General features: G+C 42.9%; 1 protein-coding gene across 2 annotated transcripts in view; it reads left to right on the forward strand.

Moving 5' to 3' along the window:
• Positions 1–7,545, forward strand: part of cnot6l (CCR4-NOT transcription complex, subunit 6-like) — a 93,461-nt gene continuing 85,916 nt past the window's right edge. The window contains exon 1 of one of the 2 annotated variants that reach the window (XM_043696480.1): positions 1–311. The gene's annotated coding sequence lies outside the window, so the exon portion shown is untranslated. Of the gene's footprint in view, positions 312–2,769; positions 2,792–7,545 lie in introns of those variants that run through there. The other variant, XM_043696489.1, reaches the window with a different exon arrangement.

A 7,545-nucleotide genomic window follows, 5' to 3' on the forward strand; every position in this document is an offset into this window, starting at 1 on the left:
TTGCATGTTGTGTATACTGTGCACATGTGGTACATATATATTGCACAAACGTTATAGATCACATTTGTATATATAGTGCACACGCTGTGTTGTGCAGCAGCTGGTGTGAGGGAGGCGGTCGGTGGAAGGCAGGGCCATGACAGGGGTTCAGTGAGTTCGCTTGGCTCCGGGTGGTGGTGCTGATTGTGGCGGGGGAGAATCAGCAGTCGGATCGCTCGCTGGCGGGGGGGCGGCGGCGCGGCGGCGTTGGTGTCTCTCGGTCTCTCCAGCGCCGCATCTCCGGAGAGATGTGAGCGCCGCTCGGGCTGGAGGTGAGTCTATGAGCTGGGCCTGAGCTTCTCGGTGACAGGGAGCTGCCGCCTGGGCCCTGTCCGCGGCCTGCTGGCGGTTGAGGTAATGCCCAGGCCTGTGAGCGAGGCCCCGCAGCGTTGGAGAGTGGGAGGGCCGGGCCGGCGCGATGGCCTTAGCCTATCGCGGATCCCTGGGGTTTGAATCCGTGCGTTCTCCTTTTGCTGGCCGAAGGAAACGGGAACCTTAGGGTCTGCACTCATCGTGAACGGGACCAGGAAAGGTAGCGATTGGGGTTTTTGTTGCGGGAGGTTCGGAAATGACTTATTTTGGTGGTGAAGTTCAGGCATTCTCTTTTATCTTAATGTTTGAGTCGCGATCAGAACCTTTCGCTCTGTAGATGTGCAGAGTTCCACTTTTAAAAGCTGGAAATTCAATCGACGATGTATTTGTGATAGGGGGAAAACTTTTTTTTATTTTTAGCCAGCAAGTTTTAGAGTTTGATTTGCTTGTGTTGTGGGCCCTTTGGTGGAGAGCTTCAAGGTTTTAAGTGAGATGTTGTTTCCTGTCTGTTTCGTGAAGCATTCATGCAGAAGAAAAAGTAGAGAATAAAAGGGAGGGTGATGTGAAATTTATACTGAATTTTCTTCTTGATGCTGAGAAATTTCTCCACAGTAATAACCAATTTTAATTGCATTACATATTATACACTTATCAGCCTGACTTAAAACCAATGACCTGCATTCCACTCGTAATTGTTTGAAAATTTGGAAGTAATATTTACCATTGCATTGTGTTTTGAATATTGAATATATAATATTTTTCAGTGTTGCACCTGGAGTCATTGTAGTACTGAAGGACAACATTTGGTCTGTTGAGTTTGTGCTGGTTCTCCAACAGTTCAGTTAGTTCTCTTTACTTGTATTCCTGGAGATTTTCAAATTTATTTCTTCAAATACACCTTTTTGAAATAATATCTTGTTATTGTTTTGGTATTATAGTGAATGCAAACTTCCAGGTCATTTCCGCTTGGGTTTTTTTGAGATCTTTCTCTCAACCTATTGTGTGTCTTGGTGAAACTTTAAATATGTGTCCCTTGAACTTTGTATGATCAGTTCATGAGCACTGCATATTTTTGCCTCTTTATAAGCCTTGTAAAGCTGTAAATTTCCTCCCGTTTCCTCACTCTTCTCTGCTCCAAGTAGAACAACCCTAGCTCCTCCTATGTAATATTCTAATAAAAATCCTTCATACATTGAATCATCTTGGGAAATTTCTCCTGCATTCTGTGAAGGACTTTCAGTTCCTTATTAACTTATGGCAACTAGAATTAAATACAGTGCTGCAGCTGGGATCTTAGCAATTTATTTTTCTAGGTATGGAAAGTTTGCTGAATATGTTTGTATTTGATATGTCACTTAATGACACCCAAGATTTCATATGTTTTTGTACTCGCGCTCAGATTCAAGAGCTTATGTGCATGAACCAGGAGGTACTTTAGAACTGTGTGCATTTGTTCAGATCCCAGTTGATTGTCCTACTGGACAAGTCAGATTTGGGAAGGAAACTTTGCTTTGTGTAATTTTGTAATTGCTGATCATGGTGATTACTCATTTTGGGGTGGGGTGGTTAGTTCAGTTGGTTTGCAGTGCAGAGTAATGCTAATAGAATTCCTGCACTAGCTGAGGTTACTATGAAGAGTTGTCCTTCTCAACCTCTTCCTTCAGCTGAGGTGTGTTGACCCTCACTTTGAATCGCCACCAGTCATTTAACTCTAATGAGAGAGAGAGAGCAACGCTGTAGTCCGGTAGGGCTATGGTGACTTTATCTGTGAGGCACTAGCACTGTTGTTCTATGTTATTAATAGAATATAGTTTTTATTTCTTTCATGCAATAAATTTGAGATATAACTGTCTTAGATCTTACAATGGCAACATTAAGTTTCAACCTGTTCACTAACATTATCCTTTTCCAGATCCTTAATTTCGCAGAAAGGTCACTCCAAGCTGAAGTCTTAAGTTTTCACTTAACTGAATTCTCCCAAAATCTTTCTTGGACAGCAGATACATTTTTGTAACTCCTTTCTAAGCTTGCGAATATGAGCCTTTAACAGTTCTGGTTAGCTTTCCGTTCTAACAACTCTAAGATTTCCGTCAAAGCTATCCAAGTTTAGAAGCTTCATAAGGGCGTGGTGGTGATGTAGTGGTTATATCGCTGGACTAGTAAGTCCAGAAACCCAGGCTCATATTCTGGGGCCAGGAGTTTGATCCCATCATAGTAGATGGTGACATTTGAATTCAAATTAAAAGCTAGTTTAATGGTCAGCATGTAATCTGTCAATTGTCATAAAACCCCATGTGGTTCATTCATATCCTTTAGGAAAGGAAATCATCTGACCTATGCATGATTGTGGGTCCACATCAATGTGATTTAACATCCAGAGTCCTTCCATTTTTTTCCATCGTGGATCTGGGATGATGAATGCTGCACGCAACCTTAGCAAGTATGTTGGATGCCAGGCCGTACTTAGTTTTTATGGTCTGAGCAAAACAGTTTTCACACTTATGTTGAATGTTTTCCATTGCAGCCTTTTTTTTTAGTTTTGAAGAGTCTGCTCTTAAATTTTTGCACTTCAACCCCATGTTCCTGTTATATGGGCACCCTGTGTGGGGTTAGGTGGAATGCTTATAGAGCATCCTCACAGGTCTGCTCCTGAGTCAGACCAAAGAGGCAGTTAACAGGTCCTGGCAGTAGGCCATGGAGAGGGTCATTGTACCTGACTGTCTTCCCCTCTTTTATGGTTATATCTACACTTGGATGTCCATTGTGAAGGAACGTGCAGTGCTCACTGACATGATAGATGCCTTTAGCAACTTGTGGACACTGCAGGGGCTGAGGTGCATCATCACCATGGACAATATGATTTGGATTTAATAAGTTTCTGCCCTCTATTTAGGTTTCTGTCAATTGTTTGCAGTTTTTTTTATATTACCCCACTCGGAGCTTTTTGACCTGATTGAATGGAAGCTCCGCAAGCTACAATACTTTGGTGAGGGTGACTCGTTTGAATAAAAAAACTTTACTCCTTTGCGGGAAGAGTTGTTCTCTGTTTTGAACTACACTGTTAATTTTTCTTTTCTGAGTAAGGCCTTGAACTTATTGTAGTCAAAGCTCTGCTGGGTGGTGTGGTGGCACACTGGTTAGCACTGCTGCCTCAACATCAAGGACCCAGATTCGATTCCAGCACAGACTCCTCATATCTTTTTGGGTTTCCACTGGGTGCTCTAGTTTCCTCCTGTGGTAGAAAAATGTGCAAGTTAGTTGGCTTGGCCATGGGGAAATGTAGGTCTACAGAGATAGTGTGGATTTAGATTTGGGTAGGATGTTCTTCAGAGGGTTGGTGTGGACTTGATTGTCTTTTTTCTGCACTGTGGGGATTCTAGACCACGGAGCTTTAGATTCATCCATTAAATCTGCTCCACCATTCCATGAGATCAAGGGTGATCTGACAATCTTCAACCCCACTTGCCATTTGCCATAACCCTTGATTCTCCAGCTAATTAAAACTCTGTCTCAACCTTAAATATACTAAATGATCCAGCCTTCTGTGGTAAAGAGAGATTCCCACAGATTCAGTACCTGTTGAGAGCAAAACAAAAGTCCTCCATCTTTGTCTTAAATGGGTGACCCCTTATTCTGAGATTATGCCCTCAAGTCATTTGAGGTTTATTTAGAGCACAAAAGAAGGCCATTTGCCTCATTGAGTTTGCACTGGGGGAAAATCAACCATTTAACTATTACAATCGCAATTTTCAACCTTTGGTCCATAGCCTTGTATGCCCTGGCATTGCAAGTGTGCATCTAAATACTACTAAAATATTATGAGGGTTTCTGCTTTTATCACTCTTGCAGGCAGTGAGTTCTGGATTTCCATCACCATCTGGATGAAAAAAGTTCTCACATCCTCTCTAAATCACATTGACTTAAGTCTCTGTCTTCTGGTGCTCCCTCCAAGGGGACAAGTTCCTACCAGTTGACCCTGATTGTGCCCCTCATAATTGTCCAGATCTCCATCATAACTTCCCCTGCCCCCATCTTTTCTACTCCAAAGATAGACAACCCAGTCAATTCACTTTCTCCCCATAACTAAACCTGTCCAGCTCAGGTAACATCCTTGTAAATCTCCTATGCATCCCCTCAAGTGCAAATGCATATCTCCTATAATGTGACTGCACATAATATTCAAGCGTAACCAACATTTTATGCATTTTCAACATACCCTCCCTGACCTTGAACTCTCTGCTTTGACAAATAAAGGTAGGTATGCCATTTATCTTATTGACGTATCATGTTGTCCACCTGTCCTGATAGCTTAGGAGAACCCACTCACAAAGGTCCCTCTGGTTTTCGATACCTCCCAAGGTCCTCACATTCATGTTCCTTTTGCTTTGTTTGTCCTACCCTAATGCATCATCTCACAGTTAGTTGGATTGAATTCCATTTGCCACTGATGGTTCACCTCCATTCTCCCGCAGAAGGGGAAAACAACCTCTCTGCATCCTCCCTTTCAAACCTCTTGAGAATCGGTATGTTCCAATAAGGTTGACTCTTATTCTTCTGAACTCGAATGAGAACAAGTCCAACCAACTCAGTGCTTCTCTTCATAAAATCAGCTTGGTGAACCTACTCTGGACTAATTTAAAATATCAGTATTTCTTTGCTTCGATGAGGGCATCAGCATTAGTTATAGTCTTCTGGGTGTGGTCTGACTCGTTTATTCTAACAAGACTTCGCTATTTTTATAATCCATTCCCTTTGAAATAGAGGGCCTGTGCCCGAAACGTCGAATCTCCTGTTCCCTGGATGCTGCCTGACCTGCTGTGCTGTTCCAGTAATAAAGTTTCACCTTTGAAATAATGGCCAACAGTCCATTTGTCTTTGCTATTACCTGGTAAACTTGGATGCTTGCGTGTGATTTATGCATGAAGACCCCCAGTTCTCTCTGTGCTGAAGCTTTCGGTAGTCTTTCTCCAATTAGGAAACGTTTAATTCCTCTACTCTTCCTATCAAAGCACATATCTTGACATTTTCTCACATAATCTTTCATCTGCCAAGTTTTTGCACACTCACTTAACCTGTGTCCCTCCATAGACTCTACCTGATTCACTTGCCTTCCCATCCATTTTTTTGTATTATCTGTCTGTAAAACTGGTTGTGACTCACTCACTCACACACACTCTCACACAAATCATTTTAAGGGTTTTGTTTCTTGGAGTTGATGCATTCGAGTCACTGTTTCAGCCGACTTTCTGACCTGTTTAAAAAAGTATGTTCACGTTTTTCACATGACTCCTATCCATCTTTCTCTTTTTTTTGTTTTGAATTTTAAAATATAATGTGTTATACACACTTCATCACATATTTTAAGAACATGAGAAATAGATGCAGGAACAGGCCATTTGGTATCTCAACAGATAATGGCTGATCTGCTCCAACCTTAAATCGACTTTTGTGCTTGTCTCCCATACCCTTTGAGGAGAAAGTGAGGACTGCAGATGCTGGAGATCAGAGCTGAAAATGTGTTGCTGGAAAAGCGCTGAAGAATTCCTGAAGAAGGGCTCCTGCCCGAAACGTCGATTCTCCTGCTCCTTGGATGCTGCCTGACCTGCTGCGCTTTTCCAGCAACACATTTTCAGCTCCCATACCCTTTGACCCTTGCAAATAAAAAAATCTGCCGAACCTAACCTGTACGTACTGAACAACCCAGCCTTCATTGTTTTCTGCAATAGAAAATTTTGTGAGATTAACACAACTTTGAGAGAAAAATTCCTTTTCGCTGCCATCTTTCCTGGGAAATTCCTTATCCTGAAGCTCTGCACCCAAATTCTGGATTGTTTCATGAGGCTGTCAATGCTGTTAAGCTCACTCAGGATCTTGCTTATTCCTTATTGAAACAAATAGTAGTTAGCATCGTCCCAGAGGACCATAGGGCTGCTCTCTTCTGATTTGAGAGTGATAACTGGCAGTGAATGTAACTAAAGGGTCACCACATCTTAAATGAAAGGCAAGTTTGAGAAGACAGAACCCACATGGTGAGCTTGTCGGTGTTGGAATCAAATCCACGTTGTTGGTGTCACTTCTGCCTTGCCACCCAGCCAGTCAGCTAACTGATTCCCATTGAAACAATATTAGCTCCACCAACTCAATGTTTCCTCATAAGGTAACCCATTTTTCCAAGAAATCAACCTTGTGAAATTTGTCTGAACTGACTCCACTCTGATTATATCCCCTTTTTTAAAAAAAAATGAGACCATAACCGTGCTCTTGGTCTCATTAGTGCCATATTTAGTGTAACAGGACTTTGGTAAATTTACACTTTATTTCCCTGTCCAAAGACTAACAAACCACTTTCTTTCCTCTTGCTGTATATCTGCCAGTTAACATTTTTAATGATTCATGTTTAAGGGAATCCAGATCCTTTATTGAACCACAGTTTTCTGTAGTCTTTTTCTATAGGTGCAAAAATGGCCTTTGGTAGAGTGATGTGCTTTTCTTGTTTGATGTGGGACATGAGGGGGAATTTCCACATTACTGATAATTATGTCTGCGGGAAGTGTTTGGTTGTGAATCCTGTCGAATCAGATGGATCGGTTGGAGCAGCAGTTAGAGGCAGTGAGGAATCTACAGGAGCAAGGGGGTGTAATGGATGGCAGTTGCAGGGAGGGAGATGGGTGACCTCTCGGAAAGGTAGGTGAGGGAGGCTGTTCGTGCAGCACTCTCCTGTGGCTATGCCCACCTCAAACATGTACGCTGTTTTGTAAAATGTAGGGGGTGACTGGCTTTCAGGGGAATGTAGCACTGACAGACAGGTTTCTGGTACCAAGACTGGCTCTGAAGTGATGAGGTGCTTACTAGCTTCCAGGTGATTGATCGGGTACTCTATACTCAGAGGCACAGACAGACAATGAGACATAATGGTCTGTTGCCTCATAGAGGAGAAAGTGAGGTCTGCAGATGCTGGAGATCAGAGCTGAAAATGTGTTGCTGGAAAAGCGCAGCAGGTCAGGCAGCATCCAGGGAACAGGAGAATCGACGTTTCGGGCATAAGCCCTTCTTCAGGAATGAGGAAAGTGTGTCCAGCAGGCTAAGATAAAAGGTAGGGAGGAGGGACTGGGGGGAGGGGCGTCGGAAATGTGATAGGTGGAAAGAGGTCAAGGTGAGGGTGATAGGTCAGACGGGGGGGGGGGCGGAGAGGTC

Source organism: Chiloscyllium plagiosum, chromosome 1, assembly GCF_004010195.1.
Source record: "Chiloscyllium plagiosum isolate BGI_BamShark_2017 chromosome 1, ASM401019v2, whole genome shotgun sequence".
Lineage (NCBI taxonomy): Eukaryota > Metazoa > Chordata > Chondrichthyes > Orectolobiformes > Hemiscylliidae > Chiloscyllium > Chiloscyllium plagiosum.